This window comes from Manis javanica, chromosome 7 (assembly GCF_040802235.1).
Source record: "Manis javanica isolate MJ-LG chromosome 7, MJ_LKY, whole genome shotgun sequence".
NCBI classification, from domain to species: domain Eukaryota; kingdom Metazoa; phylum Chordata; class Mammalia; order Pholidota; family Manidae; genus Manis; species Manis javanica.
In genome coordinates, this window is record NC_133162.1 from 86,445,074 (window position 1) to 86,472,636 (window position 27,563).

At 41.7% G+C, this 27,563-nt stretch overlaps 1 long non-coding RNA gene across 1 annotated transcript in view; it reads right to left on the reverse strand.

The window, feature by feature from the left end:
* Positions 1-19,043: 19,043 nt before the first annotated feature.
* Positions 19,044-27,563, reverse strand: part of LOC140850455 (uncharacterized) — a 68,382-nt gene continuing 59,862 nt past the window's right edge. Inside the window, exon 3 of the long non-coding RNA XR_012133314.1 lies at positions 19,044-19,415. This is a non-coding gene — a long non-coding RNA (uncharacterized lncRNA). The remainder of the gene's footprint in view (positions 19,416-27,563) is intronic.

Here is a 27,563-nt window from a genome sequence, read left to right on the forward strand (position 1 = left end):
ACGGGTGCCTGTCGTTGCACAGTTTTTCTTCTGCAGGGGACGCGAATTTATCTGGGATTCGTGGCTGTGACCCCCTTATCCTGTCACGGGAGTCTTCTAGCGGTGGGCGCCCTAATGGCTCTTAATTGCCCAACCCGTGCCTGCGGGGAATGAGGTAGTGGCAGAAAGGAGGAACGGAGAGAGCGGGAGAGCCTTAGAACAAGGAAACTTAAAATAAGAAGCGCATAAAAAAATATAAACCGAAACCAAAACACAGTAAAATAAACACCAAGCACACACACCACATCTGATCACACTCGTTCAGACCGGTCCTTCTCTCACTCTGGTGCGCACCACACTCACTACTTTCAGGATCCTCAAAAATTCTCGTTATTCTCCTGAAAGGCGTCCACTCGGACCGCCGCAGGGTGACGAGCTTGATCTTTTCCTCCTTGGGCACCAGTTTTCTGCCGATCGGACTTGCCTTCCTAAAGCCGAGTCACTCGGACCTTAGGGCCAGGATTGGTTACCTGGGCTTCACCCAGGGTCGCTAACCTGGGGGCCGGGACTACCAACCTGGACTCTCTCACTCGGGGTCACTAACCTGAGACCATACACGGGATGGCAACTCCCGCTTTATAATGGATTTATGCAAACACGAGGGGGTGACCCTCGAATTGCACTGCCCCATCCGGACAATTAGACCTTGCCTCCAGCCGTCCTTTGTTCTCAGGGAAGCCGCACGGATCCTGGATGAGCCCCCAAATGTTAGGGTCCAGGAACTCAGGGTTTTCCCAAGAGAACAAAGCGCACAGGCATGGAGATGTAAGTACAGGAAGTCTTTATTCAGCCAGCAAGCTGGGGTCGACAGCACCTCCCCTGACACGCAGGCTGAGTCCGAGCTGCCGACCCCCAGGCAACTTTAGGTATTGCTTACATAGGATTTTCACAACCGTTACACCAAAGCCCGCGCATTTCTACAACCAATAATTTTAAAACACATGCTCTATTGTAACCTTTTAGGGAACACTCCAGTTGCCTGACCGCTTCAATTGTTATCTCTTGCTTACCCAAGCATGTCTATGTGACTTATCACGGATCACGCCCCCAGGCTGTTGCCCACTTCTAGTTATCTAACTTACAGCAGGCGCATTTCTAAGCTTAGCCTCGGGTTGTTTATTCAAAACTGGGTGGCCCATGCTTTAGGCAGTTAGGTAAAATGTTATTAGTCCTTTTTCCTGACTCTTGATGCCCTCTGCCCTCCTTTACAACTGAGATTGTGGCAAGTTACTCAGTTTGACCAAAGAAAGTCCATGCAGAAGGCAACATTTATGTATTGCAGACACATCTGCTTTTATTTGTGGCCTTCACACAGTTGGAGTTTCACATTACCACTTCCTCCCTTCCTTTGAAAGCACCTTTGTCTGTTTTCTGGACTGAAGCAATGCATTTGGTGCAATCACACAAGGATTTAAAGCAGCCATTTCTAAAGTGCCATCCACTTCTAAGGCTCACACCAGGAAAACATTGCAGGCCAGAATCCTCCACTTATATCCAGCCATTTGTTGATTTATAGTCATGTTGAGAGAGAAAATACTGGGTTTTTTTGGTGTGGTAGTCTGCTGAGGAGCCCACAACAAAGGACCTCAGACTGAGGGCTTAAACCACAGAGATTTATGTCCCCAAAGTTCTGGAGGGCTAGAAGCCCAAGATCAAGGTGTCAGCAGGGAGGATTTCTCCTGAGGCCTCTCTCCTTGTAAACGCCTGTAAATGCCATCTTCCTCCTGTGTCCTCACATGGCCTTCCCTCTGGGTATGTCTGTGTCCAAATTGCCTCTTCTTATAAGGATATGACTCAAATTGGATATAAGGGTTACCCCAATAACCTCACTTAAACTTAAGTACTTCTTTAAAAAACTATATCCAAATATAGTCCCTTTCTAAGGTACAAGGGGGTTAGGACTTCCACATATGACTTTGGGAGGAATACATTTCAACCTACAATATTTGGTAAAAGATGTGCTGCTCTTTTGACTTTAGCTCTTTCTGATGTAAAGAACACCCTAGGCTCCTGGGAAAAACCCCATTCACGTACCTCTGCTTATGCCATTGAGGCCTCTGGCCTGTTCAGTGGGAACTTGCTGTCTTACATACTATATTATGGGAAACTGTCTATGGAAAACCAGGAGATGCATTTTTTCATCTGATGCTTACTTAATCACCTCATAAATTAATGCACAGGAGTGATGAAGAAAGGGTAAATGGGTCCTTTAAGGCCTTAAGAACTTCTGTTAATAGAAATGCATGGAGAAGATCATGAATGGGTTTCTGGACTCAGAAGTTGCCACTTGTGAGTTAAAATCAGAATCTCTTCCAACAGCACATTCTCCCATGTCAGGAGCTACTCACCTTTTTTTTTCTTCTCTTAATGAGACTTCTAAGTAGATTTATAAGACCTTACAAACAATAGCTTTAAGTTAGAGTCATCTAAGGTATGATTATTTCTTATGGTATAAAAAATTTTTGTGTGACCTACTCTATGAAGTCAGAAATTTGTAATTTCTTGAAGAAGAGACATGTGACTTAATTTCTGCATATGCTATGGATTGATCAATTCCTTAGATCATTGTCTAGGGAATCAATAACCCAAAACACTTTTGCCTTAATGACAGAGCCCACGTTTGTCACCAGCTTTCTCTTCTCAGTTACACAGCTCACCTGGCTTCACCTCCCACACCCAAGCTCACATCTCCCACATCAGATTCTCTAGTTGGTATCTCTCCTCAGAGCTTAGACCCCAGAGACTTCTGAGTATTACCCTTTCCACTTAATTTTCCTACATGTAACTAGAAGTCACTATGACCCAAACAGAAGCCATTATGCATTATCTTACTCCAAAACCGGCTCCTCCCACTATGTAGTCCTTGATAGGTCAAATGGAACCATTGTCCATCCAGCCACTCTCCCATGAAAGTTACCAATTACTGCAGATTCTACTTCCTTAAGACCCCTTGAAGACCCTCCAGTCTCTTTCCTCATTGCTCCTGTCCTAGACCCTGCCCTCAAGTGTTCTCCCATGTACTGTTGAAAAACCAACTGGTTCAGAGCAAAGTCATGACTTATATAATGGTTAAGAGAAAACCAATATCATGGTTTGGGCTTGGGGAGATCTAGATTTAAATCCCACTTCTGTGACTTTGGGCAAGGTACCTCATCACCACAAGCCTTGGTTTCCTCATCTGTAGAAAAAGGACAATGTCTAATTTCACAGAGTTAAGAAACTTAAATCAGATGATATATGTAAACAAGATGACATAGGGCCTAGAATATATAACTCACCTTTTTGATCATTAATTTCTCTGATTATAATATTTCAGTGACCCTCAATTTCCTTGGCATAGGACACAAGGCCAGTCCCATGATCGCATCTCCTGACTGCTCACCCGACTTTCTTCATCTCCTCCCTGCTGAATGCTCTGAAATTTCCAGAATGAGCCAGGCTTTCTTGGCTTACCATACCTTTACATAAGCAGAATGCTCCCACAATCTGACCTCTTGCCTCCTCCTTCTCACCCTCTCCATCTTCAAGATCCAGCTGAGAACTTTTCCAGGAAACCTTCTCTGCTCCTTCCAGAGTTCTTCTCATTTTAGTATTTTCCTTTCTATCAGCAATATATTTCATTCAGTTGTATTAATCTATTTACCTCTCTCTCTCTCTCTCTCTCTCCCTCTCTCTCTTCCTTTTTTTACTAGACCTACTTTGATGCTCTGTATCCTAATCCTACCATGAGCCTTCTATATTACAGGTATTCAATATGTGCTGAATGAATGAATGATAATAACCAACATGTAGTTAATACTTATTCTGCATTATTTGCTCTGATTTCTTTTTGTTGAGCTCCATAAACAATGAGTTTATTTTGTTTCCCAAGAGAAAAAATGCTTTTTATCTGATCAGATTCGGAGGAACTTTAACCTTGGTGGAAATTTGCCTTGTCACTAAGAATGCTGCTATTTGTCTCTGTTCTTCCTGCTTGTTGTATGTCTATAACAAGAAAGTTCACAATGCAGAGGACAGGCTGGGCCCCAATCAGTCCATTCTTCAAGCTGGCACTGAGGACTGAGAAGTTCAGCTCCCATCTTAGACAGCACCCTTTGGACAAACTTGATACTGGGTCACTAATCAAAACCTTATGAAATGAAACTTGAAAACATGATGGTAAGTGAAAGAAGTGAGCACAAATGATCATGTATTGTATGATTCCACTTATACAAAGTGTCCAGAACTGGCCAATGCCCAGAGGCAGGTGGTAAATGAGTAATCGTCTAGGGCTGGGAGCAGGAAGAGGAATTGATGGCAAGTGGACCACAAGTTACTTTTTGGAGTGATGGTATGTTATAAAATTGAATTGTATTGATGGATGCACAGCTCTGAAAATTTACTAAAAACTGTCAAATTGTATACTTGAGATGGATGAATTTTATAACATATAATTTATTTCTCAATAAAGTTGTTTTTAAAGAAAACCCTCATGAGAACTTTCCTCAGTCTTACCTTGTTTCCTACATGAGAGTCTGGTTCTGGGAGAGTTCTTCTCTCCAAATCTTCCACACTCTGGAAAACCTGTAGTCTTACAGGTCAGCCAGTACCTTGGGCGTGCAAACAATACTTTGGACTGATTGTTCCACGACTCTACTGGAGATGTCTTGGTCTGTGGGCACACTGCTGATGGCCCATAAGCCTATTTATATCTATATTTATGTTGTAATTAAAATTCATGTATTTTTCTTTCTAAATGGCATAATTTCACCAAGGATAAGTTAGAATTACAGTAGCCACTCAGTGAACTTTCGTTAGGAACAAAATTCTTGAGAGACAAGATAAAACAATAAGGAAACATTTCCAATCATACATTTTATTCATATAAGAAATCATCCAAAAGAAATTCAGATTCTAAAACTGCTTCCTTAAGAGATCCTTTGGCCAAGGCAAAGAAAAATGTGAAAACATAAAACTCTCTTCTTTTAATCCCTTACTCACAACTCAAATAGCCTTTATTTTACTATTTATTCCTATTTCTCCATTCTATGCTCTTCCATGTCCCTCAGCCCTTTTCTCTCCCCTGATGTGCCTTCTTCCCTTATGAACAACCAGAAACTTTAAAGTTCAATTATCTTTTCAGAAGATAGAAAAGAGAAAAACCCCTTATGGTTGATGTTAATCCCTGTTCTAGCTTTGTCTAAGAGTCATTATCAAAGTTTTTCTGAAGCCTTTGGAGAAATTAGACAGGATGAAGAGAAATTTACAGAAGAGACTAGAAGAATTTTAGGCATGAGATCCAGGACTATAGAAGATCTATACCAATTAGTTCAGATATTAGTAGGAACCTCAACTACAAAAAGAAAGTTGGTTTGAAAAGGCAGAATGGGAAAACTTGAGAGTGATATAAAATGAAAAACCAGAGGTATTAAGAAAAGCTACAGATGTTGAACAAGAGCTTATGGAAGCTATCCCTAAATCTTTCCTAAATGAACAGATTTAACTCTGATTCAGTCCTGCAAACAAAGACAGGATAAGTCCACTGGGGATGCAGGACAAGCGCTTCCACATCTCTACCCAGGATTCAGAAGTAGATGCGACCCCAGCTCTTTCCTCATTTTTTGTGAATGGCCTTAATCCAGAAATAGGGGATGTATAGGCAAAAGCTAGAATGAGAAAGAGCCCCACTGTCAGACCTCAAGCTCCTCACCAAGCCCTTTAAAAGACAAAATGAGGCTCATAATAAATTCATAAACTTACACAAGTTTCAGTAAGCTACAACCAATGGGTCAAATCTGACCCTGTTTCTGTAAATAAAGTTTTGTTGGAACACAGCTACCCTCATTTGTTTACATATCATTCTGGATGTTTTCACAACTGAGGAGTTAGACAGTTGCAACAGAAATGCTATGTACTGCACAGTCTAAAATGTTTACTATCTATCTTCCCCTTTGCAGAAAAACTTGGCCAACCCCTGGTCTTACCAGTAAAATAGCTAGATTCTCCCCCAGTCATGAATTCCCAAAGGTGGGAATCTCTAGGCAAAGATGTTCTAGAAAGGATGTTAGAAAAATAATTGTTCTCCATTAGCTAAGAAACTAAAGGGGGAAAAAAGTGAGCAATCAGCTAGTGCTCCAACAGGGAATTAAGGACCAGATTTTCTCTTTCACTGTTAAACATAGAAGGAGAAATTTCTCCAAATATTAAAGGACAACCTTGCACATTTTTAATTAATTTAGATGCTACATACAAACTTTACAACATACCACCAGTCAGATGGTGAGTATCTCTAATGAACCCCCAGCATTCCCAATGCCAGCAACAGTCACCTTCAGACCTCTGTGTTCTAAAGATGAGGGGAAATAGGACTGATTCCAACCATCTCAAGGCTTCTTTTTTCTTTTAGCTCAGAAGGGGTTCAGGTTTCCAAAGAGATGTTACAATTTGTGAAAGCGAAGTTCATTTCCTAGGACATGCTTTATTCTGAGGCAATTAATCCTTCACTTCTGATGGCTTTCAAATCTTTCCTAGGCCAGTAACTACGAGGCAGGTAAGAAGATTCCCAGGTCTCACTAGCTGCTATAGCCAATGGCTCCCAACTACTCTGAGGTGGCTGAGCCACTCCATGACCTCACCAAGTCCTTAGTAACCAAGTCTCTTTCCTGGGAATCTATATACGAATAGGCCTTTTATGAGTTAAAATGAGTGCTTCAACCATCTCCCACTCTGGGACTTCCTGATTATCAGAAGCCTTTCTACATATTTGTACATGATACTCAACTTCATAGGGATCAACAGAGAACAATAACTTACTACAGCCTCTCTGGATCCAGTGGCAAAGCTCCTCTACCTGTCTAAATGCAATGACCACAGCAGCCAAACTAGCTGAACTGGGTTAGTCTCTCTGTGTATTTCTATGGTAAAAATATATAAAATAATGAATATATATCATAAAATTTTCCATTTTAACTATTTAAAAATGTATGATTCAGTGCATTAATTACATACACTATGTCATGCAACCATCACAGCAATTTATTTAAAAAACCCTTTAATCATTCTGAACAGAAACTCTGTAACCATTAAGCAATAACTCCCCCTGCCTCCTACCTCCAGTCTCTGGTAACTTCTAATTACATTTTGTCTCTATAATTTAGACATTTCATATAAGTGGAATCATACAACCTTCATCTTTTGTGTATGGCTTATTTCACTATAGCATGACATTTCCATGGTTCATCTATGTTGTACAATATAGCAGAATTTAATATCTTTTTATGATTGAATTGTATTCCATTGTATATACCACATTTTGTTTACTCATTTATCGATTGACACTAAGAAGGGTAGACTCTGAGGAATCCAGCTTTTAAAAATAGCAGATTTGGGAAACAGGAGAATTCTTTATCTCATTAGATTTTCAAAATGAACATTAAAATTTCAGCTCCCTCCTCCCATTTACTTAGTTGCAGCCTCAAATTATCCCAGTGTAATTCTTGATTGGGGCTTCCTTGCTCTCTAAACCCTTTGGAAATCTACAGTGGCATATAAATTTGGGTGCCTTCCTCCCTCTTAAAATCTATACCCAAAAGTGACAGGAAACCTAGCTTCTTTCTCTGATTCAGGGATAAAGGGCTCCTAAATGGATTTCCCTTTGCTTTCTTAAAAAGTTTCTCTTGCCTATTTAAGCCAAAAAAAGTTTTTCTGCAAGTTAGAGTGGAACTGTTTTCTTGGCCTCTCTTCTACTTTACTGGAAAATCTATGCCAAAAAAACTGTTTTCTGTTTGGAGAACAGTTCCTTGGGAACTACAGCTCCCCGAGCATAGAAGCATCTAAAGAGTATATGATCCCAGATCTGTCTTCCTGGCCATTAAGCCATCTGTCCTCAGGCAAGACACTTAATTGCATCCATAAAATGTGGATAATAATATGCACTCCATCTGCTTACTAGGTTATTGTGATGACCAAATGAGATAGTGTATGAGAAAGTACTCTTTCAAAAGGACAAAGTACAAAGGCTGTCAGGGATGGAATTGTGGGCCAACTCAAATTTCTTCTTGTGCTATCTATAATTTTTACTTTAAAAAGAAATGCTGCACAAATAGAAATTATTAAAAATAATGTCTTGATGTTAAGCATTAATTTTGTGAACTTTCCTAATGTGTAAATTGCTAACTTTAAGTCTCAAACTGATGGTGTCAGAGTGTCACTGGGGATCTGAATATGTGGAAAATAGTTAAGCTGTGTATTTAATCATTAAGAAAAAGTACAAAACTTTTTGTGGTCCTAAGAAGTAAGCCAATTATTGGAGATGGGTTAATTTACATGTCACAAATGGCTCTACCTGGAGTAGAGTCCTCCTGCCAAGAAGGGAACCTCTGGTTTCACCCCTGACTGCCGAGTCTTCCCTGAGCATTTCCCCTCTGGCTGGTCAGGACTCCAATCTCCTAGCCCAGGGGCAGATCCACAGTTGCCCAGCCCACAGCCCCTCCACAGGGGTTCTCTGGCATTGCACCCCACACATGCATAGCTAGATGTTCACAAAGACTGACTTAAAAGTAGCTCTGGGAGGCAGAGCCAAGATGGCGGCATGAGTAGGGCAGTGGAAATCTCCTCCCAAAACCATATACATTTTTGAAAATACAACAAATACAACTATTCTTAAAAGAGAGACAAGAAGATACAGGACCACAGCCAGGCTACATCTACATCTGCGAGAACCTAGCGCCTCATGAAGGGGATAAGATACAAGTCACGGCCTGGCAGGACCCGAGCGATATCCCTACCCCAGCTCCCTGGTGGGAGGAGAGGAGTCAGAGTGAGGAGGGAGAGGGAGCCCAGGACTGCAAAATACACAGCCCTAGCCATCTGCACTGGGAGTGCAGACACACAGTGTATGGTGTGCTGGATTCTAGGGAAATGGAACAGTAAAACCTGTGAGCAGGGTCCCAGCAGCTGGCACCCCTAGGACAAAAGAAAAGCAAGTGCTTTTTGAAAATCTTAAAGGGACAGGAGCCTCACAGCTGGATGGAAGTGTCCCGGCACACTCAGCCCAGCAGCTGGGAATCCTGGGGAACTCCGGGCTCCCTAAACCCCTGGGCAGCAGTGCAGCTCTGAGGCCCCTCACATCGATAAGCAGCCTCCCACCCGTTCCTCCTCAGGTGCGGCCCTGCCATAGCAGAGCAGCAGCCTGAGACAGGCGATGCCCACAGCAGCTGCCCAGATGTTCCTCCACAGCTGCCTGGGCAAGAATCAGAGACCCCGTCTGCATGCAGCTGCCCAGCACAAGCCACTAGGGTTCGCTGTTCTCCCAGAACAGGAAGGCAAGGAGCAAGCGGGAAGGGACATTGTTCTCCCAGCTGACACATGTGCCAACTGCCCACAACTACCTCTATTATCATGAAAACGCAGAATATGATCCAGACCAGAATCACACAGACTTCCTCCCCTGAGAGGGAACCTGGGGAGATAGACTTAAACCAATCTTCCTGAAAAAGAATTCAAAATAAAGGTCATAACCATGCTGATGGACTTGCAGAGAAATATGGAAGAGCTAAGTAGGGAGAATATACAGAAATAAAATCTCTGGAAGGACTTAAAAGCAGAAAGGATGAAGTATAAGAGGCTGTTAATGGAATAGAAATGAGAGAACAGGAACACAGAGAAGCTGACGTAAAGAGAGATAAAAGGATCTCCAGGAATGAAAGAATATTAAGAGAAATGTGTGACCAATTCAAACGGAACAATATTCACATTATAGGGGTACCAGAAGAAGAAGAGAGAGAAAAAGGGAAAGAAAGTGTCTTTGAAGAAATAATTGCTGAAAACTTCCCCAAACTGGAGGAGGAAATAGTCCCTTAGACCATGGAAGCCTGGAGAACTTCCAACAGAAGGGACCCAAGGAGGACAATACCACGACACATAATAACTAAAATGGCAAAGATCAAGGACACATCAAGATATTAAAAGCAACCAGAGAGAGAAGAAAGTCACCTACAAAGGGAAACCCATCAGGCTTTCATCAGACTTCTCGACAGAAACCTTACAGGCCAGAAGAGAATGGCGTGATATATTTAATGCAATGAAACAGAAGGGCCTTGAACCAAGAATACTGTATCCAGCACAATTGTCATTTAAATACAAAGGAGGGATTAAACAACTCCCAGACAAGCAAAAGTTGAGGGAATTTGCCTCTCACAAACCACCTCTACAGGGTATAGTAAAGGGACTGCTCTAGATGGAAGCACTCCTAAGGCCAAATAGATGCCACCAGAGAAAATAAAATCACAGCAGAGAAAGCAGAACAATGAAATACTAACTGAAGTCAAAAAATAAAATCAACTACCCACAAAAGCAGTCAAGGAAACACAAAAGAGCAGAAAATAAAACACCTAACATATAAAAAATGGAGGAGGAGGAATAAGAAGGAAGAGAAATAAAGAATCATCAGACTGTGTTTATAATAGCTTAATCAGTGAGTTAAGTTAAACAGTAAGATAGTAAAGAAGCTAACTTTGAACCTTTGGTAACCACGAATCTAAAGCCTGCAATGGCAATAAGTACATATCTTACAATAATCACCCTAAATATAAATGGACTGAATGCACCAGTCAAAAGACACAGAGTAATAGAATGGATAAAAAAGCAAGACCCATCTATATGCTGCTTATAAGAGACTCACCTCAAACCCAAAGACATGCACAGACTAAAAGCCAAGGGATGGAAAAAGATATTTCATGCAAACAACAGGAAGAAAAAAGCAGGTGTTGCAGTACTAGTATCAGACAAAATAGACATCAAAACAAAGAAAGGAACAAGAGGTAAAGAAGGACACTACATGATAAAGGGGTCAATCCAAAAAGAGAATATTACCATTCTAAATATATATGCACCCAATACAGGTGCACGAACATATGTGAAGCACATACTAACAAAATTAAAGGAAGAAATAGAATGCAATGCATTTATTTAAGGAGACTTCAACACACCACTCACTCCAAAGGACAGATCCACCAGACAGAAAATAAGTAAGGACACAGAGGCACTGAAAAACACACTAGAACAGATGGACCTAATAGACATCTATAGAACTCTACACCCAAAAGCAGCAGGATACACATTCTTCTCAAGTGCACACGGAACATTTTCCAGAATAGACCACATACTAGGCCACAAAAAGAGCCTCAGTAAATTCCAAAAGATTGAAATTCTACCAACCAACTTCTTGGACCACAGAGATAAAACTAGAAATAACTACTACAAAGAAAGCAAAAAGGCTCACAAACACATGGAAGCTTAACAACATGCTCCTAAATAATCAATGGATCAATGACCAAATTAAAATGGAGATCCAGCAATATATGGAAACAAATGACAACAACAACAACACAAAGCCCCAACTTCTGTGGGACGCAGCGAAAGCAGTTGTAAGAGGAAAGTATATAGCAATCCAGGCATATTTAAAGAAGGAAGAATAATCCCAAATGAATAGTCTAAAGGCACAATTATTGAAATTGGAAAAAGAAGAACAAAGAGGCCTAAAGTCAGCAGGAGGAGGGAAATAATAAAGATCAGAGAAGAAATAAATAAAATTGAGAAGAATAAAACAATTGAAAAAATCAATGAAACCAAGAGCTGGTTCTTTGAGAAAATAAACAAAATAGATAAGCCCTTAGCTGGACTTTTTAAGAGAAAAAGAGAATCTACACACATCAACACAATCAGAAATGAGAAAGGAAATATCATGATGAATCCCACAGAAATAGAAAGAATTATTAGAGTATACTACAAAAAACTATATGCTAACAAGCTGGAAAACCTAGAATAAATGGACAAATTCCTAGAAAAATACAACATTCCAACACTGACCAAGGAAGAAACAGAAAATCTAAACAGACCAATTACCAGCAACAAAATTGAAGCAGTAATCAAAAAACTACTCAAGAGCAAAACTCCCAGGCCAGATGGATTTACTGCAAAGTTTTATCAGATATACACAGAAGACATAATACCCATTCTCCTTAAAGTTTTCCAAAAAATAGAAGAGGAGGGAATACTCCCAAACTCTTTCTATGAAGCCCTAATACCAAAACCAGGCAAATACACCACCAAAAAAGAAAATTACAGACCAATATTCTTGATGAACATAGATGCAAAAAATACTCAACAAAATATTAGCAAACTGCATTCAAAAATACATCAAGAGGATCATACACCATGACCAAGTGGTATTCATCTCAGGGATGCAAGGATGGTACAATATTCGAAAATCCATCAACATCATCCATCACATCAACAAAAAGAAGTACAAAAACCACATGACCATCTCCATAGATGCTGAAAAAGCAATAGACAAAAGTCAACATCCATTCATGATAAAAACTCTCAACAGAATGGGTATAGAGGGCAAATACCTCAACATAATAAAGGCCATATATGAAAAATCCACAGCCAACATCATACTTAACAGTGAGAAGCTGAAAGCTTTTCCTTTAAGATTGGGAACAAGACAGGGATGCCCACTCTCCCCACTGTTATTCAACATAGTACTGGAGGTCGTAGCCACAGCAATTAGACAAAACAAAGAAATACAAGGAATCCAGATCAGTAAAGAAGAAATCAAACTCACTATTTTCAGATGACATGACATCATACATAAAAACCCTAAAGACTCCACTCCAAAACTACTAGAATTAATATCGGAATACAGCAAAGTTGCAGGATACAAAATTAATACACAGAAATCTGAGGCTTTCCTATAAACTAACAATGAACTAATAGAAAGATAAATCAGGAAAATAATTCCATTCACAATTGCATCAAAAAGAATAAAATACCTAGAAATCAACCTAACCAAGGAAGTGAAAGACCTATACCCTGAAAACTACAAGACACTCCTAAGAGATATTAAAGAGGACACTAACAAATGGAAACTCATCCCATGCTCTTGGTTAGGAAGAATTAATATTATCAAAATGGCCATCCTGTCCAAAGGAGTCTACAGATTCAATGCAATCCCTATCAAATTACCAATAGCATTCTTCAGCAAACTGGAACAAATAGTTCAAAATTCATATGGAACCACCAAAAACCCTGAATAGCCAAAGCAACCCTGACAAGGAAGAATAATGTGGCATGGATCTTGCTTCCCAACTTCAAGCTCTACTACAAAGCCACAGTAATCAAGACAATTCGGTACTGGCACAAGAACAGACCCACAGACCAGTGGAACAGAATAGACACTCCAGACATTAACTCAAACATAAATGGTCAATTAATATATGATAAAGGAGCCATGGACATACAATGGGGAAATGACAGCCTCTTCAACAGCTGTTGTTGGCAAAACTGGACAGCTACATGTAAGAGAATGAAACTGAATCATTGTCTAACCCCATACACAGAAGTAAATTTGAAATGGATCAAAGAACTGAGTGTAAGTCATGAAACCATAAAAGTCTTAGAATAAAACATAGGCAAAAATCTCTTGGGCATAAACATGAGTGACTTCTTCATGAACATATCTCCCTGGCAAGGAATACAAAAGCAAAATGAACAAGTGGGACTATATCAAGCTGAAAAGCTTCTGTACAGCAAAGGGCACCCTCAATAGAATATAAAGGCATTCTACAGTATGGGAGAATATACTCATAAATGACATATCCGATAAAGGGTTGACATCCAAAATATGTAAAGAGCTCATGCACCTCAACAAACAAAAAGCATATAATCCAATTAAAAAATGGGCGTAGGATCTGAGCAGACGCTTCTCCAAAGAAGAAATTCAGATGGCCAACAGGAACATGAAAGATGCTCCACATCACTAATCATCGGAGAAATGCAAATTAAAACCACAATGAGATATCACCTTACACCAGCAAGGATGGCCACCATCCAAAAGACAAGCAACAACAAATGTTGGTGAGGTTGTGGAGAAAGGGGAACTCTCTTACACTGCTGGTGGGAATCTAAATTAGTTCAATCATTGTGGAAAGCAATATGGAGGTTCTTCAAAAAGCTCAAAATAGAAATACTATTTGACCCAGGAATTTCACTTCTAGGAATTTATCCTAAGAATGTAGCAGCCCAGTTTGAAAAAGACACAAGCACCCCATGCTTATTGCAGCACTATTTACAATAGCCAAGAAATGGAAGCAACGTAAGTGTCCATCAGTAGATGAATGGATAAAGAAGAAGTGGTATATATACACAATGGAATATTATTCAGTGATAAGAAGAAAACAAATCCTACCATTTGCAACAACATGGATGGAACTAGAGGGTATTATGCTCAGTGAAATAAGCCAGGTGGAGAAAGACAAGTACCAAATGATTTCACTCATATGTGGAATATAAGAACAAAGGAAAAACTGAAGGAACAAAACAGCAGCAGAATCACAGAACCCAAGAATGAACTAACAGTTACCAAAGGAAAAGGGACTGGAGAGGATGGGTGGGAAGGGAGGGAGAAGGTGGGGGAAGAAAAAAGGGGGCCTTACCATTAGCATGTTAAGTATGTGTTGGGGGGGCACAGTCAGGGCTGTGCAACAGAGAGAAGACTAGTGGTTTTACAGCATCTTACTACGCTGATGGACAGGGACTAATGGGGTATGTGTGTGGGACTTGCTGAAGAGGGGAGTCTAGCAAACATAATGTTCCTCATGTAATTGTAGATTAATGATACCAAAAAAAAAAAGTAGCTCTGTGCAGGTTCCTGGGACACTCACTAGATCTCTCCTCTCCAGTGTTCTGCCTGACAAACTGTCACTGCCTCTGCCTCTGCGCTCCAAGTTTACATCTCAGTCTCTTCAATATCAGAGCCCCCCCGCCCCACTCTGGGTAACTAGGACTCACCTTGTTTGTGATTACTCCTTCAGCAACCACAGTCCCTTGTTACCTGCTTTCCAATATCTGATATGAATGGTTTTCTAGGTGCTGTTCAGTTTTCTAGTGGTTTAGGAGGGACAGCAACCCTCGTACCAGTGAACCCATCTGGCCAGATTCAGAAGTCCTCATGAAAAATTTTAAAGTGAGAGCCTTTATTTGTGTAGGGAAAATGGAAGTCCCATGGCCAGGATCCTCACCTGATACCAGTTGTGTACAGGTGATGAGGTAACACTTAGTCTACTCGGCAGGTGCGTGCTTGTATCCCCATTACCAACAAGCCATCATATCTACAGAAGAGTTCCCCCGAGGTGAAGAGAGCAGGGGAGAGGCGAGCAGAGCCTGGAGCAAGGGCAGAGCCTGAAGCAGGGATAGCATGCAGGGCAGAGGCTGAAGTGTTCAGGTGAGGCAATTTCCCAGAAGAGACTGCTCATGTTGAGGATTAGAAATGCGGTGAGTGCAGGACTGATGCCTAATCCTCTTTGAATCCCTTATAAAACCTGGGGAAGTTACAGAGCAAAATCAAGAGATAATATTCAACAAATAGTTACTGAATACCTACTATATGCCAGGTTTTCATCTGGCCCTGGGGATACAGTAGGGAACCAGACAGCAAAGTCCCTGCTTTATGATGGAAATTGGTAGTGGCCTAGTGGATACAGTTTAAGAGATAAAGAAAAGTCCCGCCTGTCACCAAAGCCTCCTCTCACCACCCACCTGCCTTACATCCCCTTTCCTTCTCATCTGCTTTAAAGTCCTCACTTGTGGGATTGACTACAAATCTTTCCTCAATGCCCACTAGTGATCTATACTGGGCTGGAGACTGGGGATGATTAGATGATGAGCAGAGCACACCTCTGCCATCATGTATGTTAAACCTGGTGGATGAGATGAGGCATGGATAAAACAATTAATAAACTCCACTCCCCAGGGCCTCTTGCATTAGCTTCCAAGAAATCCAACACCTACAAGCACAGAGTCTCTGCAGTCTCCCTCTCGCCAGCCTAGGAACTGACCTGGCTAGGGGGTTCCATAAGATGGACATCAAACAGGGAGCTTCTCACCCAAGGCAAGGAGGGCCTCCAAGAGCAAGGGCATGAGGACACAAAGCAGCAGCACCAGGGGGAGCAGGGAGCCAGCCTCTGAGCTGGCCAGGGAGATCTGCTGCTAGGACACTGTCTTGCCAATGGGTTTCAGCCCTGGGCAAGTTTGCTATGGTTTCAACGTGACCAAAGAAAGTGACAGCAAAACGTTCCTGAGGTCAAAGGGCTACACCCAACTTTACTTCCAGGTGGCAGGTCAGTCACCAAAATCCTGCCTACTCAGAGTGAGTCTGTATGCAGCAAGCTGGTCTCTTCCTCTGGGTCCCTCTGTCTACACAGGTGTTCTCTGGGCCTCTCTGCACAGTTGTCTCACACAGCCATCCTCTGGACCTCTCTGCACAGTTGTCCTGCACAGCTTTCTTCTGGGCCTCTGTCCTCAGTGCTGCCACCACTCCAGCCTCTGCTCTACTCTCCTGCAGCCTTGCAGCCATGCCACCATGTCATGCCCAGAGCACTGGGTGGAGCACTTTATATAGAGTCAACAGCCATGTATTCCCCACAGATGTGCAGTGAGCTAGTCAACCAGGGTCAGGTGAGAATCCTGGCCACAGGAACTCTCATTTTATCCACAGACACCCAGGATGGGAAAAACAGAGTGAGTCCAAGGCAATCATCTAGAACTTTTGTTCCTATGCAGAAATGTTTTGATAACCTGGTTGGCAATCTAGTGGGTAGATGGCTGCACTTAGGGATGCAGAACCTGACTAGAAGTCAAGAGATGAAGTAAGTTGGCTGAGGATGTCGAAGAGAAGGGAGTTGGTTCCAAAGGAGCAAGAAATGAGGCCCTACATGGGAAGGGTGGGCATCTGGTAAGAGCAAATGATTGGGGACCACGTTCAGGATAGGAGGAGATTACCCAAAGGGCAGGTTCTAAGAATCAGGCAAGCACTGCACTGAGAGGTCTACTTTGTAACTTTGCCTAGAGTCCATCTGGGAAGGGCAGGGGCAGTGACTGCTTTCTTGATTTCTAGGCCAGTATATTTACTTGCCACTGGACTTCTGATTGGAAGCCCTCCACTACCTTAAAACTCAACATGTATAAAACTGACTTCCTCATTGTTTCCTTTGAAAACTATTCTTCTTTTTGTTCCTCTCTTTGGGATAATCAGCACCATTTATGCTGGTGCCCAGAACAGAAACCTGGGCCCACTGTTGGCTTCTCTCTCTCTCGTACCTTATCACCCACTGATATGTCAGTATGACCCTCCACTCCACCCATTCAACAGTAAGCTCCACAGTGATGTGGTTTTGTCTGCCTTGTGTTCTACTGTATCCCCCCTGTAACAGGTGTTCAAGAAATTGTTACTGAGTAACTGAGCAAATGAGTGAGTGGAGAGGGGCTCACTGCTCCTCCTTGGTCTGGGCCTTCAACTTTTCAGATAAACTGCTCTGATAGTCTCACCACACTCAGGACAGCACACGTACGCCCTCCAATCCATTGACTACCATTCTGCTGAAAGGCCCTTTATAATACACACACAATTCTTGTGATTCACAGTAGTTATGTTCTATGAAGTGCCACAAACACTGAATTAGCGAATACTGAACCACTGCTCCTAAGGGGAAATATAGGATTAGGTTCCCAAGAACCTCTGGTCACAACAGTTTCAATGATCCATCAGTATGTAACTTTTTTGATGTGTGATTCTGTTTAAAAACACATTATTTAATTATACACATTGCTGATTCATTCATGTGGAACTCACAGCCAGAGCACTAAAATGCACAAAGGAACTTATCTTACACATGTATTTTCTCCATTAAAAATGGAGAAAATACAGCTTTCTTGCACTTATTAGCACTAGACAGCACTTCAGCACTAAGCATGGGGGCCATTTTAAAAACTGAAATCACCCACACCAAAAAGCACAAAACTGCAAAAACAAAGAGTGGCACTAAATAGACCACAAGAAGGGCACTTGTTCCCAGGACAAGACCTGGGACAGAAGGCAGAGCATTGCCTTGCTCAGCCTCAGCTGGGAGCATGCACTCTGGGAGACTCAAACTTCTCCCCTCTCTGTACGTGCCCACAAATGACCTAAAAGTGTCACAGGTGCTGGTTTTCGTAGTACAAATAAATTTCAGCAGCCAAGTAGGCAAATTCAAAAATCTAGAACCTGTAAATACAGAACCCATGAATAATGAGCACGGACAGTAAAACTCCGTCATGTTGTCCCCTGCCTGAGCCTTCAGAGCCTTGCCATTGCCCCCAGAAACTGGGCTTGTGTACCCCACTTCAATCAGGGAACCAAGTGTAGTGAGCTTGTGTGTTGATCTGTGCTTCTGGAGAGGAGAAACTTTGTATTCCTATCATATAGTGGTAGTGGGCATATGACAGATGTTTAAGGTATAGTAATTTAAAAAAATATGTGAATAAAGTGAAAAAAATAATGAATAGTGGTAGTTCTCAGAGTATTTAGGATAGGTGATGGATAAGCTGCTATTTTAAATGTTATTTGCAATTTATTGTTAATAAATTTGCCTGGGCTGAATGCATGAATCTGCTGAACTGGTCAATTAAATTTTGGTACCAAACTTCCCTCTAGCAGAATAAAAAAGGTGGCAACCTAGTTGTTGGACCACACCCCTTGGTGCCATTTAGTTTGTTAACTCGCCGAGCTGAGTAAAGCACACAGCTCAGGGCTGCCAGGAATACTGCCGGCTTTGTCTAAATTCTGTCTGATGCTCCTGATTCTATTAACATTCCAATTCCCCTTTGCTCTTTGTGGGGATCCCTGGCCAGTGTGTGCTGAGAGGTTGCAGGCTTCCTCCCCTTTTTGTCCAGTGAATTTTAACCCTATTATTGATTATTCATTTAAATAATGAGCAATGCCAAGCCGGAAACCCCATGAGTTTTCGTTTCAGTTAGGCTGTTACTGGAACAGGATTTGCAGATTGTGTTCCAACCAAAGGGTTCTTGGAAATGCTGACTATTACCAAAGGGGCTTTTGAATGGCTAGTTTCGACTTGAATCTTGTCAACTGAAAGACTAGTATTGTGTGTGACAGTCCCAGTGAACACTATAGTCATTCTCTCAACTCATTTATTCAGGGTAAAAAAGAAAGCATGCGTTGATAGTCTCTGAGGAGCTTTCTCAAATCTCTATATACAACCAGCCATCAAGTACTATGTTTTTTGAAACAATTCCCCTTATACCTCCTTTCCTCTCTGTCCTCACTGCCAGGCCCTTGGTCTAGTGGCCAGCTTTAACTCCAACATGGATGAAAGCATTAGCTCCTGAGTAGTTCTTTCCTTCTTTCTGTATATCAGCTTCCGCACTACATCCATTCTGGGACTGTGCCGTGGTAGTGCTGAAACACGCTCTCTCCGTTTCTCTGTCATCATGGTGGGTGTGTGGTTGACTCTGTTCCCACCATATCTTCTTACGAGACTTTCAGGATCACGACATTCCTGGCCAAGGAACAAAAGCGAAATTGCTCTCACTGCAATGGATTTGAGTGAAATCTGGTGGTAAAATCAGGTACAACCGCAAGAGGAGAGCCAGAGAGTTGCAGAGCTGTGCCTGTAAGGACCCAGAGCGTGAGGCGGCCACGTGTTCATGCTGTGTCAGGGGCATGAGCAGCTCACCAGCACAAACCAAACCGTCATCTTTCAGCAGTTGAACATGTTTTACTGGAAAAAATATTTTTCTCTTAGTTTCTATGCTTCTGCTAGAGTAAATTGGTTCAGTAAATATGTGAAAACTTTTGTTGGAAAAGCAGCACAGATTTCCTCATTCCTTCACTAAAAATACGTGTGCTTCCTTTCTGTGGAAGAGCAAGTCTGCAAGCCCTAGTCTGGACTTGACACCTAATGGTCCCAACCTGGCTTCCACAGGCTCCTTAGCTTCTAGTCACCTGCTCTGCTTGTATCACCATCCTCATTCTTGCTCATAAGCCCACTCTCATCTCCATGGAATTCCTCATGTTGGCCCTGTCTTAGAAAGTCTGTCTCTAACTCCTTAAAGTCCCAGAAGATTCAACGCCCTCTCCAAATTCTGTTGATGATCCTCATTTGTAAACTCTGCAGTATGTAGCACTCTGGTTTTGGTATTCATAACTTTCAACAATACTTCCTTTTGTTCCTAACCCTTTCATATATGTATATCAGAATTGTGAGCCCTGGGGACCCAGGACTTACTTTTCAGCCAGGGCTCTCCAAGAGAAATATAATGTGAGCCACACATACAAATCTCATATGTAATTATAAATTTTCTAGTAGCTGCATACAAAAATAAACAGGTGAAATTCATTTTAAGAATGTATTTCATTTAATCAAATATACCCAAAATATTATTTTAATATGCAATTAACATAAAATTATTAATTATTTTTATTATAAAATATTATATATTATAATATATAATATTATAAAATATTATATATATAAAATAAAAAATTAAAATATCTTACATCCTTTATTTCATCCTAAGTCTTTGGAATCCAGTGTGTGTTTTCTACCTACAGGATATCTCAGTGTGGACTAGTCACATTTCCTGTGCTCAGTAGGACTTTGGGGCTGATGGCTCTCATATTGAACAGCTTGGTTTAAGCTCTGTTAGCCCTTGATATCCCACACAGTTGAGTGACGGTATAATGCACACAAACAACGTGAGTCAAGAGATTGTTGTCACATTGCAGGAAGGGTTCTGGCACAAGTGTCTGCCCCAGACCCCATGCAATCATTTTCACTGATGGGCTGGATACTGTAGTGGTTAAGAATACCCACTCATAATGTACAGATAGTTAGCAATACTGTATTGGACACTCAAACATTTGTGAAGAGGGTAGTTTCATGTTATCCATTTTTTATCACAATAAAAAATAAAGAACACTTGCTCTGAGTTGGAAAGACCTTATTTTCAAATCTTGGGTGGGATTTATGTGAGCACCTAACTATATGAGTGAATGTGAGCAAGTCAAATTTCTTTTAAATTTGGTTTCACCACCCATAAAAGGGGATAATTATACTAGCCTCAAAGGAGTATTAGAAAAAGTATATGAGATGCTGCCTGTAAAATGCTTACCCTAGTGCACAGAACATATTAAGCCATTAAAAATATTAGGTTTTACCACTATTAGTACACCATAAATGGTATATTTATTAATTTGGCAGATGAGATAACTCTGTGAAAGATAGGTGTTAAGTTAAAGAATGAAGACTCAAAAATTTTTCCCAGATAGATTTCAATAGGTTGAATATTGGCTTCCACAGGCTCCAATTTAATATAGATAAATTCAATAAAGATAAGTTAAAGCATTGCACAAATTAAACCATGCAAGTTCAGCTTTCAGCTTAACTGTAGTTCATGCAAGAAGAGGCAATTATTATTCATTGGTTAAACATAGTTAAGAATAAAATTGTAATTTTATTTAACCTTTTATTTTATTACATAGTTAGCGTAAAATGCAGATAGTACAAAGGGATATTGGGTAAAAGATTAAAAATGTCCCTTTCAGAATCTTCCTTTCCCACCTCCTAGAAATAAAGAGCCACTTTCTACATATCCTTTCAGAAATGTCCTATGACTATATAAACATATATTTGTTTACCCATTTTTAAACTTAACACTTATGGGGACAGACTATTATTTTCCTGTACAAATCTTAAGGGGGGATATAAAACTAAAGTTGGATTAAAGTTCAATATTATTCAGAAGTGTGATGTGTCAACTCCAAACTTGAATTTGGTTTTAAGCTTCAAAAGAAGTTAGGCTAATCATAAAATAGAGGAAACAGTCTAATGCTGTTTAGAACTTGTCAAACACACCTGGAATTTTCACTTAATTTTTAAGAAAAATACTGACAAACTGTATGTGTCTGGAAGAGAGTGATGAAGGGGGCAAAGTAATCAAAGCCACATGTTCACAGAAGACCAGCTGTAGGACCTAAGGATGCTCAACCCCAAGAAGGGACTTTATATGGGAGGAAAAACCATCGTTCCAGTGACCTCAGGGAACAGTACTTACCCAGGGTTCTGATAGTGGAGACATATTTTGACTAAGTAAGAACTTTTGTGGAGATAATGAGAGAACTCATGTAAAAGGGCTTCTTAAATTTGAAGCTACCACACAGGAAAATTATTTCTAAAAGCCAATAGGTCTTACGAGTACCAAATGATTTCACTCATATGTGTGGTATAAGAACAAAGGAAAACTGAAGGAACAAAACAGCAGCAGAATCACAGAACTCAAGAATGGACTAATAGTTACCAAAGGGAAAGGGACTGGGGAGGATGGGAGGGAAGGGAGGGATAAGGGTGGGGAAAAAGAAAGAGGGCATTACGATTAGCATGTATAGTGCATGGGGGTTACGGGGAGGGCTGTGCAACACAGAGAAGACAAGTAGTGATTTTACAGCATCTTGCTACGCAAATGGACAGTGACTGTGAAGGGGTATGTGTGGGGGACTTGGTGAAGGGGGGAGCCTAGTAAACATAATGTTCTTCATGTAATTGTAGATTAATGATGCCAAAATAAAAAAATATAAAAATATATAAAGTCAATAGGTCTTAAATTTCAGTGGTGGGCTTAACCCAGTGTGACTCTCCATCCCCAATCATTTCAGATGTTTGAAAAGAGGCTGGTACCTCATTAACAAAAATAATTCCTATGTTCTGAAAGTATTTCATTCATTATTGCAGAGTAACTTAATTTGTATCTTTGAGCCTGCCTCATTGCCTGGCACAAAGCAGATTAAAGTGAAAGGAAGGCAAGCAGGCAGAGAGGGAGCGAGAAATGAATGAGTGATATTAACCAAGCGTTTTTCTCCCACCACCTCGCCTCTGTTTCACAGTCCCCTTTTGCTTTGATTTTTCGTATACCCTACTCTAATTTCCTACCCCACTTTCCCAGCTCCTCTTCCACTAGATAAGATTCGTGCTGAAAACCCTTTTGTTCTTTCTCATCTCCCAAAGGGCGTTTTATTGTCTGATTAAGCCTCCTTGGTGTGGCATTTCATCTTGCACTTCAAAAAATCAAGCTTGTGGCAGATTCTTCCCAAGTGTTGTACAGCTGACCCTTGATCAATGTGGGGTTTAGGGGTGCTAATTCCCTCCCTCTCCCCGCAGTCCAAAATCTAAGTATAACTTTTGAGTCCCCTAAAACTTAGCTACTAATAGCCTACTGTTGACTGGAAGCCTTAAGGATAACATAAACAGTTGATTAACAAGTATTTTGTATGTTATAAATAGTATATGCTGTTTTTTACAATAAAGTAAGCTAGAGAAAAGAAAATGCTTTTTCAAATTGTTGAAAATCTCCAAAAATTTTTCCAATATATATATTGAAAAAAACTCCACGTGTAAGTGGGCCCATGCAGTGCAAACCTGTACTGGTGAAGGTCAACTGCAAGTCATTCATTGCATTTGTCCAGGCTTTTGAACTCTCTTGTTTTTTTTTTTTTTCCCCATTCATGCTCTATTTTAATGAAAATTATCTTTACTTTTTTAAAAAATGCATTATCAATCTAATATAAATCTTGCCAAAAAATAAGAGGAATTTATTGGCTTACATAATTATACCATTCAAACTGTGAAATTTGCTTTAGGTGCCTCTGTACGCAAAGCCTTTAATCAATGGCTCTCAGTGGGGAAGCTGCACCCTCCGGGGAACATTTTTTTTTTTGAGAGGGCATCTCTCACATTTATTCATCATATCGTTGTTAACAACAATAAAATTCTGTATAGGGGACTCAATGCACAATCATTAATCAACCCCAAGCCTAATTCTCAACAGTCTCCAATCTTCTGAAGCATAACAAACAAGTTTTTACATGGTGAACAAGTTCTTACATAGTGAATAAGTTCTTACATGGTGAACAGTGCAAGGGCAGTCATCACAGAAACTTTCAGTTTTGATCACGCATCATGAACTATAAACAATCAGGTCAATTATGATTATTCGTTTCTCTTGCTTTTTTTTTTTAATTTCAAAGTGATAGTGAGTAAATGATATTTCTAAATACTGGTTGAAGGATGCTTTTCCTTGTGACCCCTTCCATTTCAAGGGTTTGGACCATCACCTCAATACAGACTCTGGTCAGACCTTTACACAACCAGTTGCCTGGACTCTGCTTCTGGCATCTCCCCCATAAGAAGGCAATGGCCTGTAACAATTGGCTGAGCAAACTTGGGTAAATCAATGACTTTTGATGAACTTCCAGTCCTCATTTGTCGCATGGTACTCTGAGCAATACTCACCTCCTAGAAGCTGTGTGGGTCAAAGGAGAAAAATCTGTGAAAAGAGCTTTACAAAGTTATCAAGTGCTGGCTATTTCTGTTTCCTATCTCTTGCTTTCTGCCACCTAATTCAGGCCTGCATTTCCTCTCAATTCAAAATTGCATTCGCCTCTTCTAGGGAAAATGGAAGTTCCATGGCCAGGATTCTCACCTGACCCTGGTCTTCTTACCCACTGTGTTCGTGCAATGTTTGCAGGTCAGGCTTGCACATGTGTGGCAATAAGTTTTTATTGACTCTATGTAAAGAGTTCTGCCCAGTGCTCTGGTGCTGTGAGGTGCTGGAGAGGTCCAACAGCAGAGACCGGCTTGCTGCATGCAGACTTGCCTTGAGGTGGACAGGATTCTAGACCCTGACCGGCTACCATGAGAATAAACCTGGGCATAGACACTTTGCCCCCAACAGTCCATTGTCATTTTTCTGTCTCATTGAATCCATAGTGAACTTGCCTGGGACTGAAACCCTCAGGCAAAACAATTGGTGTAGTCAGCAGGATTGCTGCAGACTGAAAAAATGGAAAAACTGCTCTCGTGGGAAGGTTACTTCAGTGGGCTGCCCCTATGGATGGGGAGACAGTTGGGTACCCCCCGATGGACATGTTGTCCAAGGTGGCTTGCCTCCTAGAGGAGTGCCTCACTTCCAGGACTGGGGGGAGGTGGCAGTGATGCCTGATGCAGTGCAGAAGGCCCTGGCAAAATAGGGAATTCTTTAAAGAAAGAGAGTACCTGTGAGGTGGTGGGAACTGTGGGCTGTCTATTCCTCACAGTATTAAGAAGGGCCATGAAAGAGAAGAATGTGCTCCTGTGAGAAGCACTAGAAGAGGTAAAGATCATGAAGGAAGAAAAAAATTCATTGATTAAGATGGCATCACTGCAAGGTGCTATGGATGTAATGATACCACAAGAAGAGACAGCACAAGAATGCAAGATGTGAGGTACTGTGGAGAAAGTCAAGATTTGTTGAAGAATAATATGGCATCTCTGAGAGGCACTGTGGAAGAAGTAGAGGCCATGAAGGAGGAGGGTATGTTCCTGCAAGAAGTATGAGAAGAGGCAGCGCAAGAACACCAGCTGCGAGGTATTAAAGAGAAGGTAAGAGAGCCACTGAAAACAAGATAACATTGCTGCAAGGCCCTGGAAAAGTAAAGTGTATAGTAGAGGAGGCACTCAGGGGAGTGGTGAGAAAGCTGTCACCAGCCCCAGAATGGAGGAGGAGCTTGGGAAGGATGAGCGGGTGTGGGTGGAAGTGGTGCCAGTGCTGAAGGCACTGGCCCTTGTGCATAAAGTGAAGGTTCCTATGGCCAAGATTCTCACATTGCCCTGTTTGGCTAGCTCACTACACATGTGTGGGTAATACATTGCTATTGGCTCTACAGAAAGAGCTCCTCCCAGTGCTCTGGGCAACATGGTGGCACTGCTGCAGGGCTGCAGGAGAGCAGAGACTGGAGTGGTGGGAGCACTGAGGACAGAGACTGAGATGGCTACAGGGACAGACAGGCCCAGATGCAGAGACCAGATTGCTGCATGGAGACTCGCTCTGAGTGGACAGGATTCTAGTGATTGACCTGCCACTGTGGGACTGAAGTTGGGTATAAACCCTTTCACCCCAAAAACGTTCTATTGTCATTTTCAGTCTCATTGAATCCATAGTGAACTTGCCTGGGGCTGAAACCCATTGGAAAGACATCCCTCTTCTACTGAAAGCCCACAATTGTAGTCAAGAAAATAAATGCACTGCCTCAGTTTGCTGGGAGAGGTGCAGACCCCTCCCCAGGTTGTGGAGCATTCTTTGCTCTGCCCCTACACACAGGCTGAGCTGGTGGATTTGGGATCCCGGGTTCAGCAGAGGCCCTTGGAGGTGATATCAGCTTGGCTCCTGCATCTTCAGGATGTTGGTGTGGATAGTAACATTCTGTCTGAATCAGAGATAAGAAAGCTGGCTTCCCTGACAGTTCATGGCTTGCAGACCACTGCAGGTGGGTTCTGACTGAGGATACATGTGGGGAAGGCAGTTCTGAGGGGACATGCCAAGCACCTGCCTGTAGCTCTGCCTGTTCCTCTGTGGGTGACTAATACCAAACAATATAAATTACCTGGAAGGCATAAAGAAATTGGAGAAACCCTCCAGGAACTGGAGAAGGTGGGTATTATAAAGCCCACCCATAGTCCTTTTAATTCCCTGGTGTGGCCAGTAAAGAGCCAGATGGCTCCTGGCATATAACTGTAGACTACAGAGATTGAATAAAGTCATACACCCTCCTCATGCTATTGTCCCCTCTACTGCAGACCTGATGGACAGCCTCAGTCATGAAATGGGAACATATTGTTATGTTGTAGATCTTGCTCATACTTTCTTTTCCATTGACATAGAGCAGGAAAGTCAGGAACAATTTGCCTTTATGTGGGAAGGACAGCAATGGACTTTTACTGTCCTTCCACAGGGATATCTCCACAGCCCCACCATCTGTCATGGACTTGTCGCCCAGGACTTGGCAGCATGGGAGTAACCGCCAACAGTGCAGCTGTGCCATTATATTGATGATGTCATGTTCACGCGTGATTCTCTGACAGATCTAGAAGGTATAGCACCTAGACTGCTGCAACATCTACAGGAGAAAGGATGGTTCAGAAATCTGGTTTGTCAATCAAATTTTTGGGGGTGGTCTGGTCGGGTAAGACCAAAGTTATCCGAGGAGCAGTGATAGATAGATTTCAGGCTTTTCCTACTCCCATGACCATCACACTATTGCAAGAGTTTTGGGATCTTTTAGGCTATGGAAGAGTGTTTATACTGCACTTGGCACAAACTCTGAAGCCCTTATACCATTTGGTATGAAAAGGTCAAGTGGGACTGGGGTGAGATACGTGCATCTGCTTTTGCCACTGCAAAATGGGCAGTCCAGGCTGTGCAGGCCTTGAGTGTGATAGACCCATCAAGGCCCTGTCAGCTAGATGTTTGTGTGATTGAAAATGGTTATGGCTGGGGTCTCTGGCAGAGGCTTGAGTGAAATTGCCAGCCTATTGGATTCTGATCACAACTCTGGGAAGGAGTAGAGGTATGGTACACCTTAATAGGAAAACAACTGGCTGCTGTGTACCATGCCTTGCTGGCTATGGAGCCCATCACCAGAACAGTCCCAATAAAGGTAATTCCCACCTATTTCACTGTGGGGTGGGTATAAGACTGGACCCAAAAGCCATGGAGTGGCATGGCACAGATGACTACACTGGCCAAGTGGGGCACTACAGCAGCATAGCACCCTCTCTACTAGCCCCTTGAATGAAATACTCCAATGCTTATTGCAGCCAGTGACATATACCATT